This window comes from Dromaius novaehollandiae, chromosome 1, assembly GCF_036370855.1.
Source record: "Dromaius novaehollandiae isolate bDroNov1 chromosome 1, bDroNov1.hap1, whole genome shotgun sequence".
NCBI lineage: Eukaryota > Metazoa > Chordata > Aves > Casuariiformes > Dromaiidae > Dromaius > Dromaius novaehollandiae.
This window is the reverse complement of record NC_088098.1, coordinates 188,585,812-188,598,160: the sequence shown is the minus strand read 5'-3', so window position 1 is coordinate 188,598,160 and position 12,349 is coordinate 188,585,812. Positions and strand designations below refer to the sequence as shown.

Sequence of the window (12,349 nt, the reverse complement as noted above, 5' to 3'; positions counted from 1 at the left end):
TGGTTGTAAACAAATACTTTCTGGTATCGCGCTTGGAAAGCTGCAGCGACTTTGATGCTAATCTCTGTGGATACTGCAGCTCATGAGCGCTCCTATACTTAGCATTAGTCTAATGCAAACGGCGATGAATCACTGTTATCCCCAGGAGGGAAGCGCGCTCAGGATTTACTGCGGCACATTAGGTTAACCGTGCCGCTCCAGCCGAACACCCACACTTTGACATCACGCGGGCGATGATAGGCATCGCTGACGCAGACGCCGGCGGGAGCGAGCACAAAGGCCGCGGCGGCCCCAGCAGCGGGGCGCGCAGCTGACGTGGCAGCAGGGCCCGCCGGCCTGCGCTGGAGCAGGAGGCCCAGGTGCCACGAACGGTTGCGCCGCTCTTTTACATAATGGCTGCGGCTTCAGAAGTTTTATTTTGGGCTGCCAGCGGCCAGGATACTTACAAAACCTGCCCCCACTAACAATAAACAAGTGGGCTCCCTTTCTCTTGTGAGCCGTGCCTGGAAAACGCTTCTGAATTGGTACACCTTCAGGTAACGAGCACAAAAAAAAAAAGTCACGACGAGGAGAAAAAAAACCCAAGAACTCTACTTTTACAAGACAAGATAATCAAAGAAAGCAGCAACAAAAAAGAAAAGCAAACACAAAACTTACTTTAAGGCCTGAGGTGGGGCAGAGGCCTAGGAAGGAACTGTGAGCACAGGAAGGACACAGGTGAGCAGAAGACTCCAGTTTTCTATGCCGTCAGTTTAACATCTTCCTTATGCTCTAAATTCATCCTGACCAAACCATCCCTTCCCCCCTCCATCTGTCTACTTGTGTCACCAAGGCTGGCGGACGACAGCTGACAAAGCAAGGACACCAATTTAAATACATTAATTGGCTACAACATCCATCTGTCAGTAGACTGCAGGCTGTCAAACACACACAACAAAATTGAAGGTAAAATGCTCACACAGATGATTTTGAAAGGGGGGGGGGGAAAAGCATGTTTCATCCACAAAGACTCTGGAATAATGGATAAAAGCAGAAAGCTATGAAGCCTCACTAGCTACAGTATTTCTAAAGATTCCCTTCTACTGAGATCCTGATCTCTCACATGAAACCATGCATACGTTTTCAAAAAGAAAAACGAGAACATCAAATCCCTTCTCATAGGCAAATGTGCAGAGATGACAGATTTCTATAGCACTTAACCATTAATACAGCTATCAGTTTTCTTGTATAATGGCCTTACATACATTCAAAGGAAAAAAAAGTGACAATAGTTTCTATGTTCAAATATTAAATGTGCTTTCATTTCAGCTATTTCTAAACAATGACCACAATGCAATTTTGCAATCAAAAAAGATTACAAGCCTGTGTCTTTAAGCAGCATAAACTTCAAAACAAAAAGTTACACTTGGGAGCTTACAGAAGGATGCTTTTAGCCCTTCAAGAGGCTCCAAAGTCTTTATACATTCTTTTTTGAAGCAGTTACGTGCCACATCAGAAACTAACTCCACCCTACTTTGTATAAGGAAAAAAAAAGTACCATGAATCAAAGAGGTTAATATGAAAATACACTGCGTAAGCTTTCTACTATGCAGCTTAGATTCTTAAACTGCTTAGTTTGGATTGCTGTTTTAGGTTTAGACTTAGGGTAATTACTTAATAACTATGTGGAAGAGTTATGCCAAAAAAATCTGTTCTTTCTCTCCAGTAGTCTTCCAATTTAAATATCAGGTGAACCGTAACCCATTGCATTTCAAAGGGAGCTAAATGTGATATACCATTCTTAATACAGAGGAACTTTCATGAATGTTTTTATTCTTAGCAGTAAAAATAATCTGCACTCATGCCAGTATAACTGTGTAGTGTATTTCCTTACCTTTTCCTCAAATAGGATCCAATTTTCTAGCAGTTATGCTGAACAGTAAAACCTACTTCCGCCGCCCCCCCCCCCCCCCAAATCAGGCCTTTATTTAATATGTATGTATGTATGCATAATGCTTAGCAGCGTTCAATATGATTCAGAAGATTCAAGATCAACCAAAATTTAACCATTAACAGTTGTTACCTATTAGAATTTGTATATTTGTAATCAGAAATATTTTAGCCATATAGGTCTGCAGACCAGAAAGGAAAGGTTAGGTGCGACTATCGATAGCTGGCTGTGGCTACGCAGTGAACGGAACAACTGAGTCTCAACAGCAGGAGACGATTTGCAGCCTGCCAGCGGTTCTTGGCGTGTAGATAGCCAAGAAAAGAGCACTTGTTGATTCACAGGAGGAAGAGATCCTTGAAGGAAGAGACATTAACTTCAACACTTCCCCTCCCGCCCCCAGCTGATCATGCCAAAAAAAGATGTGATTATGTAGTATTATTACTTGTAAAGGTCTTTTTGGCACCATTATATTCAACTTATCACACTAATGGGTTATTTTTCCCCTGCAATACTTATCTAGCTCTACTGATTTCAAACTGGAGTGCAAAATTATCTGGCACATTGTGCTGTCTAAGAGAACTGGCATTCAAAGAAGCTCCTTTTCCTCTGTGCAAATTTCTTGATATCCCCCCTCCCACCCCAACTGTATACAGATGACTAAGGAAATCGATAGCATGCATACAAATACTGAAACAATTTTACCAAATTCTAGGCTAGGGTAGTTTAAAACTATGGATGAAAATATACATAAGAACTTGTGGATATAATAAATTGTTTGTGCAATCTGTAACTGAGTATTGCCATATATACAGTGCCAGAAACTTACCCAAGCAATTAACATCAGAAAAGGCTGCCAAGAGAAAATGTAGCGGCCAACTTGTGAACTTGGATTTCTAGCCAAGAATTGTTTTGTAAAGGTGTACTCCTTTTGAGGCCCTGGAATCTACTAATGGCACACGCTTTCATCTGAGATCCTTCAAATTGTTTAGACTTTGAGCAAATTATACAAATGAACACAACGCAGATTCAGATGCTCTACTGAAAATAAAAACAAAGCAGAACAAAATTTATTATGAGAATCTAGCATCTGTGGCGCAAAGTATCTGAAGCCCTTCTAATATCTAAATAAATACTACATAGGCCTTTCTGCAAAAGGACTGGTTTGGGAGTGGTGGTTCAGAATTGAAACTGATGCAAACCTAAAATTAGCAAAAAGTGATAGCTCTCAGCTTTCCATCACAGGAAAGGAGAATCCAGTATTCTACACGAGCTAGCAGAAAGAGGGAAATACAGGTAAATCCAGAACGCTATTGGCTTCACTACTAGAGTTCTGAGGTCAGGCTATATGGTGCAAAAAATAGCTAAATCTTGTTCTCGCTAAAAGCCAAAAGTTAACCATCACTGCACTGATAAAAAGAAAAAAAAAAAGAGTAACTCTGTCCCAGGGAAATTTTACTCTTGGATGCAATCCTCCTTGCATTAGCTAAGTGAATTTGCTCTTGCAGCCAGGGGACAAAGCCTTCTGAAACACTGCAAAGAAATGAAGTTCAGTCCTACAGAACTTCCTCTCTTCCCACTCACCCCATACAATTGTTGGTTTGCCTAAATAAGGGATGTTCCCTTGAATCCACCAATACAAGTATTCTAGTATTTACAAGAAAATGTTCAGCTACAGAACTCTAAACTATGAAATAAGCAATGCTTTTTATTACGCAGCTTTGTTTTGAATCATGAGGAAGGTTAAAATCTCCCTGAAGTTGACAACAAAAGGTGATATTTAGCGATGCAAAGTCCTTCTGCCATGATTAGAAACTGCAGAGAACAAGCCTCAAAGCAGACAACCTACAAAAACTACATATGACAAAACAACAGTGAGACAAAAGACGAAACTGAAACATCTGCTGCTACGCACCTCACGCTTTGCAATGTCTAAAGCAAACACTTGGCTTCAGCAGGGTGATTCAAGGTGACTGGAGGACAACTCTGTGCTTTGGCACGTTTATGAGGCAGCCACCTCACACCAGATGACAGAAATCATTAAGCACAGCCAGTGCATCCCCAAGTAGATACCTGGTTCAGGGCCTGCTCTACTGACTCTTCTGTCCAATTTCAGTAGAGAATATCACCTTTTCTGAGAGTAGATTCCTACTGGCAGGAAAAAGGTGGTCATCTTGTTCGGTTGTGGGTTAACTAACTTCTATGCTCTCTTCACACAGATTAAACCCACAGCTTGTTGCTGTTGAGGAAAGTGCTATAAATACCAGGCTATGGAATAACCTGTGTTGTAACCACTGGTCCTTCTGCTGATGATGGGCCGCTAGGAAAATGAAATGCAGTGCACTAAGCTTCTGCCCATCTACCATCACACATTCAGTCCAAGAGCTCCTACATGGAAAATACAAACCAGCCTTTGAAACAGGAACCAGAACCCAGGCCTTTGCCTAAACCATAGAGAAATACCTACTACATCAATATAAAAAGGCAGATTGCCTTCTTGTGTAGTTTCCCTCTAAAATCTTACTTTTTATGGAGGCAAAGAGGCTCAGCTTCAAAAGAATACATGAAGAGGAGCTCAGAATACCCCATAGCAAACAGTTAGGGCACTGGACTGGAATTGTGGGCTACAGCTTCAAATTTTGTTGTACTTTGTAGAGCTAAAAACTCAGACATCCTAGATTCTGGGTGAGTGGTCTAGCCAAATTCCTAGTGTTGCTGCTGTTTGTGCTTTGGGATGAGCTTAATATAGCCTGAGTAAACAGATAACCTTGCTTTCTTTTCGGGGAGACAGGCAGCATTTATGTACTGCATGTATTGCAGCAAGTCTTTGATTTCCAGCTTCTGCCAACAATCAAGTGCAGCCTAATGTTTTGTACAATCACAGGCATGTAAGGAACTCTGTGATCAAAAAAGCAGAAGCAATGGATTCAACATGCTTGCTAGGATTAGGCCATGATTCAGTACGGTGACCTGAGTTGCTCTCTGAGACTTCTGTAGCTAAAAGCTTCTTAAAGTTAGAACCCAGGTGGGATCCAAGTGGCCCGAGCATGACCCCTTGTGATGACCATCTGTCACACACAGACATACTTTTCTCTTTCTTCACCAACAACAAGGCAGTCCTATGAACATAGCTACAATAGGGAACTCCATGAAGACAGAGAAAACCAAAGTTTGACTGAAATACTGTCAGTCTTGAAAACTCTTTAATTAATAACTTTGACATGATAAAAGCCATAACCAGAATCAGAAGTCTTAATCTAAATGCTTATATATTTATGGTCACATAGAAATTGTTTTCACTGTTCAAAAAACTTTACAAAACCCCAAATCAGGGTACCTGTGAAAGAACTGATGTTCTCAATCAGAATGCAGAATGGCACTATGATCGCTACCAACATTTGCAGCCTCTTCTGCAGTGAAATTTTTCTACTGTCATATAGATTACAACACACATCCACTGCAAACCTTATGTTTTAGCATCGACAGTGATTCCAAAGAATTTTTAGGGTCTGGGCATGCTATAAACAAAACAACTCCCCCCAACCCTCCTCCTCACAACCCGCTTGCAGACTAACAAAGTCACTTTCACTTTTTAAGCTTGTTTTAGCATTTGAAATCTAGAATTTGCTCTTTTTGGTGTCTTATGTGAAAAGGCTCCTTGATTCTCCACAATGAAGTATCCACAGATGCTTTCACCAAATCTCAAGTGAGTTCCCACACAGACCTGGAAGGTATACAAGCTCAAACATCAAGAGTGTCTATGACAAAAGATGTTGTTGATAAAAAGCTTTCTCTGAGGATAATAAATATGTATTATCAGAAAGCAAGCATCTGGTAAAACAGTAAGCAGGGCCCAGACACAAAGATAAGCTTATGCCATTGCAGCATTCTCTTCAAACTCAATCTGCTCTGTAACCAAATATGTTTTAGAAAGTAATGTTCCCACTGTTTTGGCAGCCAAAATGAACTCAGAACCATACACAACTATGCAAAGAATCTACTTACCTATGTCAAAAAAGAGGTCAGGCATGAAACATCTAACTTTGCTCAGACACATGAAAATGTGTCATTCCAAGGCAGAAGAAAGGGAAAAAGACACCCACATACAGAGGAGCTCCTGACCATACACTAAGGATCAATACACCCTGCTATTAGGGAGCTGAGACAGTAAAATTGCTTAATAGCTGGAAAACAAGTGTCCTTTGTGCAGCAACCTTTTTATTGCTTCCCTACTGCCTGGATGTGTAAGATCTACATTTGCTAGTGATGAGCCATCAGGGCTAAAGGACTGAAAAAGACCTCATGAATCAAGTCTATTCACCTGAAATTGCAGCTTTGTCCCTGTCTCCCATTATCATACATGAAGATTCATCATAAACAGATTGTACATCAACTGCATCAAGACCAATCTTAAAAACAGTCAGTTTTTTGCTCATACTTTTCCCCTTAGAGTGCTGTCCTGGAGCATCGCCCTCCTAAATAGTTGCAAGGCTTCTTGTAATTGTCAGATTAAATATATTCATAGCCGTTTGAAATCCCCTTGGCTGTAAGCCATCTTTGGCATTTACTGTTGACAGATTTTCTTTTTAATTATTCTTGGTATGTACTTATCTATTCTTAACAAAACTCCTCCAGTCTCCTATATAGGCTCCTCATTTTTCTCAACATCCTAGGAGCTCTTTTCTATGGCTATTCCACTTTCACTCCATTTTTTTGTAGGCATGAATTATAAAATTACAGTTGAGGTCTCAGTAGAATCCTGTAAAATGCTACTAAAACATCCCTAGCTGTACTAGCATTATTCATCCTGATGCATTTTATGATCACACTAGCCCCCTTTACAGATATATTACACTGGAGATAATATTCATCTTGTGAGCCAAATAGCTCATACCAGCTTCCTCCTCCTGCTAATTAACTTTCAAATGAGGAGCTCCCCATTTATAATTTATTACTCTTACGCATGACCTTGTATTGTGTATTACTGAATTTCATCCAGTTCAGGGATACCATTCAAGCAACACTCCTTTAGGCAGCTAATCTATGCTCTTGTTCATCTTTCACTACTTCTAGAATATGGATTTCCTATACCACTGGAGTTGCTTGGGTGATCGGGTTAGCTGAAACACCAAGTATTTCTGGAATACCCTGATAGCTGAAAGATACTTGGGTGGTTACTGAGTGACTAAGGGATGTATTTCCACTCTAGACTAGCTTTGCATCATACTTCAGCATCCCATCCTTCCCTATTGCATCCACATTTAAAACCTAAAAGAAACCCCACAAGTAAGACTGCAGTGAATCTGCTCAGGCTCTTTAGAGATATGGGTCAAAATACATTCTCTACTATATTTTTAGCTTTGCAGTATGGAGACAGCAAACATGCAGAGGTATCTGGCCTCAAGACTCCACTGTATTGCCACAATCTTTTTTACACCTATGTTTTCCAGCCCTTCTATTTACTTCCCTTCATATCCCAGAAAGCTATACTCTATAAAGATATAACCTTACCTGACATTCAGCCTCCTTTTTCCCATGTGGCATGTTACCAGGCACTTCAGACCCCTTTCCAGCTCTCTCAAGCAGCACAGAAAGGTTTACCTGCCAATATAGTACTTAGCCAAACACAGCAGCAACCCAAAACCATGCAACAGGAAACCTACCTTTATGTGCTTCTGCTGAAAAACAAAGACAAAATCCCCAAACCCTCTAAAAACAACCCCCCCAAACCCACCTTCCATGTAACTACTGTCACCAAGATGAGACTAGAGTCCTTCCCATCATAAATGTGGCAGATCTATTTTTCAGATGAGAGGACAAGGCTTAGTGACAAAAACAAATGCCAATGCACTGGAATTCTATGACCATAATGCACACTTGGAAGCTTATTACAAGCAAGCAGGTGCTCTGGATGGTATTTTTAAGACTTCTCAGAGGATGAACCTGGGAAACAACCTGCAGTGGAAGTAGTGTGGACACATGAATAAGATTCATTGCCTAGTATACGCCATATACTCTGCCTGAAAGGAATGTAAGGAAACATTTGACTGAGTGTATTTAACTGCAATTAAGCAGAACAGATAGGGTATTTCCAAGATACACTTTCCTCCTTTTTTATGCAATCTTTTTATTCGTGTAAGAGTTAGATGGGCGTGGCACGTATAAATATACACCTTTTATAAATATTTTATTGAAAAAGTTATAGGTATGTAATGACAGATTTACAACTTGCCTAGGAAAGCACTACTCTAACATACATGGGCTGAAAGTCCACACTAAAAAGTGATAAAACCATCAACAATCAATCTCAAAACCTCTGTGCTTGTGCTTACTGTTGTTGCACTACAAATGGGAGGAAAAGAAGATCAGCTCACAGTGGCCAGCCCTCTGCATCTTTGTTAAGCATTTGCTGATATTCACCTTCATTTTTCAACTCTCTTAACAGGTGATTTTTGAAACTTTCACACTGTAGGAACTTTATCTGCTTCTAGGTGCTCAGGTTGCCCTTTTAACTTAACAAACATTTTCACTCAGCAATGCATTGCTTAGTCACCAGATGCTTCCCCAAAGTTGCACTGACAGCACAGTGTCACACTAAATCACAGGTAGTCTCCTCTTTTGACCCCTTGTTATCCAACTTGGAGAAAATTCTTTCCATGTTCTGGCACTTGACATTGCCAGCCTCCAAACAGACTCTACAACTTGAAGAAAAAACAGTTCAACTCCTCAGATTCTCAAACTCAGCTTGGGCTTTAGGCACCCCATTAATCTATCTGCAAGACAGCTTTATGTATTGCATTCAGAAAAATAAGAGTGAAAACTCAGATGAGTATTTCTCTGCAGACACATTCTTTTTCTTCTTCTCTCAGTTGTTTCCAACTTTAAATCTGATTCTTATTAGAGAAGAAGGAAGTATAATGTAGAGTACCTTGGCCAGACAATCTTTTCTCTACCCTGTTTCTGGGAATTGAGTTTTCCTCCAGCTTTGGTTTCTTTTGGAACTGGCTTGCTAAAGTTGCATTTTGTGGGTAGGGCTTTCCCCACCTCGGGAGTTTCTCTCAGTCCACGATCCTGTTGCAGTCTTTATTCAAGCACAGCCATTATAGCTTAAATGACCTATCTATCACAAGATTTTCTTTTTCTAATGTTGATGCAATACTTTTTAAACAAAGCGTGCATCATGAGAAGCACTCACTATCTTATTCACCTTATCTTATATCTTGTTATAACTACAAGTCTATGTTAACTCCCTTTAAGGATTATTCATGCAAAAATAGAGATGATAAATTTGGCATTTACGGTGCTTATTCTAACCCTCTTCCCCCAGCTTCTATTGCCATGTTTTAAAGGTAAAGGCAGACAAAATCCTTCTGCAGGTTTGAGAAGCTAATAAACATCTTTTTGTACTGATACTTCTGAATTACTTGTCTCTACCAGGACTTCCCTGACCTGAACTGAATTCGAAGGCAACACACTAACAACAGCTTTGTTTGAAGTGCAGGCTGTCCTCCTTAGGCAGGACCTATTTAAAAAAAAGGGGTGGGGAACCGAGGAATATCATGACTTTTCTAAGTTATTTCAAATGCAATGTAACAGCAGTGTTCAAATAGCAGCAGAATCTGCTAAATATCACAATATAAGAACTATAGGATTATAGATATTAGGAAAAGGTTATAGGAGGGAGAGCGTATGGTAAATTTTGAAATTGGGTTTTACATTGGTGAAGAATGTAATGTAGGTGTAAGCCTTCTTTTCCCACCCAAATAGTAAAATACTGTAAAAAAGCTCTTTCTTTAATTGCTTTGGAAGGCACATCCATCCCATCCATGAATAAAAGCGTCAAGATCTCTTGATCAAGTGTCAGGTTCAAGAGAAACACAATAAATAAAATATTGTATGAGGCTGGTCTATACGTAGAACACCAAAGGAAAAGGCTGATTGAAGCACAGCTGGAAAAGAGGCTACTGGAGAAATACATTGAAAACAGGCACAAGAGCTAAAGCATACACTCGCAAAATAGCCGATTAATCAAAAAGGAAGGGTGTCATCTGCTTCTCCTCTAGTAGCTCTAATACCATTAACTGGAGACAATTCTCCAAGTTATGGTTGTTGTACAGTCACTAAAAAAATAACTGGAGCTGACTGAATGGTGTCCTATGGCATCTACTCCAGAAAACCAACTTTCCTGGTAAGCTCTTTTCAGTGCAGGAAAGGCTTATTTTTTGGAAAAACAAACAGACAAACAAACAACACTCCCCCCAACCCTCCCCAGAGGCTCAGCACTTTGGATAGCTGTATTTACTACTAGTGAATTTGGCCTTTCAAACTTTGCTTGAAGCCCCATGTAATTACACTGTTTCTTAATGGCTTTAATTGGTTGAAAATACACACTTGTAATTGGTCTTTAATTCACATTACACAGTAGCTCTTTATATTTGTGCACAGCTAGCTTATATGTTTGTAATGGCCTTGTCTTTCTCCCCTTCTCCTTTCCCTTCATTCAGACAATCAACTGCTTTACATGTAAAACAGATTGCTACATGAATGCCTGCAAAAGGAAGAAAGGGGCAGGAAGTTATACTAACACGATTTAATGAAGTTGCAAAGTGTCATGATCATGTAAGTCATGCAAACTGACAAAACCCTAGTGATTTAACATTCAAAAAAATCAGACTACAGCTATAATAGCGTACTGTTAATAAACACATATACAGCCATACATTGCTCTGATTCATCCATTAGAAATGAGCAAAACTAGGAGCAGAATTAAAAAAAAATCCCTGGATTCCAAGTTGCAACATTCAACGATGTATTAAATTCTGGTCACTAATGTTGTGACAAAAACGTACGTGGACCTAAACAGACAGCACAGTAGCATTTAGAAGGATGGGTGAAAATGAAGTCAGGAAAGGGAAACCAACCTCCAGGTCTCTCTGTTGCTGACTCGACCCTCTGTCTACACAACTTCTCCTTTAGCAGCAAAGGAGAAAGCACGGCAGCAAGACAACGCTGGGCCTTGTAATCTCCTGGCAGGGCTGTGGCAGCCTGCGCACGAGCAGGGAGCTTGCTCAGGCTTGAAGAACTCGGGAAGAACAAAACATTGGAGCCGCAAGGACCTTGCTTTCCTTCCCAGCCAGTCTGCCAGCCATCACAACTGGCCTGTGCCTGACAGTTTGGGTCCTCAAGATAAGACAGTGAAGACTGCTTTTCAGAGTATAAATAGAACAAGTGCAGATCAAAACTAATTCAAAGTTACTTCTTAGTAACTGTGATTCTTTGAAAGAACTGGTCTGCGTATTTTCACAGCTAGAGCCGCAGTTCAAGGGTGTAGCAAGACAACTTGAACCCCACAGGGTGGAATTATAAAGAAACTTCCTGAGGTCTCATCTAACAATCTGTCACATCTTCCAACAGATGACATGCACCAGCCGGTATTCATCATGTACCTATGGTGAAAGATGATCTAACAAAAGTCCTTATGCCTTTTTGCCTTTATGAAAGCCACTGGAAAATGAACTTTAAAATATTACCTAAGGTTCTACAGGATAAAAGCACAATTTGTTTTAATGAATTAATATCAGATAATGAAACTTAGAAACTTATTATTCCATTTAATAAAGTAACAGCTGGTAATCTTCACAAAATTTTCTATCAATCGGATTTGACCCAATTAAGATGCAGAAAATGCTATCGGCATAAGTCATTCTAGTGTTAGGCTCTCAAGTGAAAATACTAAATAGGATTATTTTTTTTTTAAACTCCCATGCATGCATCTCTGATCTGTGATTTAGTTCCAAGTGTTAATCAATTTCCTACCTGTGGCAGAAATCAAGGATTCCTGTTTTATGTCTCCCCTCCTTTTGGCCCACAAAGCAAAAAGTACAGGGCTACTTCTTTCTCATCAACAGCCCAGGGAAGAAATCAGATGAACTGATTGCAAGGCTCAGGGACTCAGTATTGCAGGCCACAGACCTGTTGAGCCTGATGTGCTTTGCACAGAACTCATCCAACTAATACCAGACTTGCATTTCCCACAATAGCACCTGAATCTCAGCAGTGCGAATTAATGCTTTGCAAGCTTGTGTGCTAGACATGGTAGCGACTATCCCAGACACTGACTTCTAGGTGCATTCTCCAGCTGTAACTCAGGACCACGACTCCATTCCCAACGTGCATCTCCAAGCACAGGCACTTTTACAGAAGTGTTAGATGCTCGCGGAAGTGGATGAGTACAAAGAGTTTGAAGTCCTGAGGGCAAAGACATTCACTGTGGGCACAACTCTGAAACACCATGCTCAAATGAGATGTTTTCAGGCACTAGCCTGACTTATTTCAGCTTATAAAAGTCAGGCTTTTAGCTCCTGCATGAAGACATTTCATTTAGGTGTCTAAAATTACATGCCTGTATGCGAATTAGGACTT

At 40.3% G+C, this 12,349-nt stretch overlaps 1 protein-coding gene across 4 annotated transcripts in view; it reads right to left on the bottom strand.

The window, feature by feature from the left end:
• FNDC3A (fibronectin type III domain containing 3A) overlaps positions 1–12,349 on the bottom strand; it is a 123,521-nt gene that overhangs the window by 59,613 nt on the left and 51,559 nt on the right. The gene's annotated exons all lie outside the window — the stretch shown is intronic.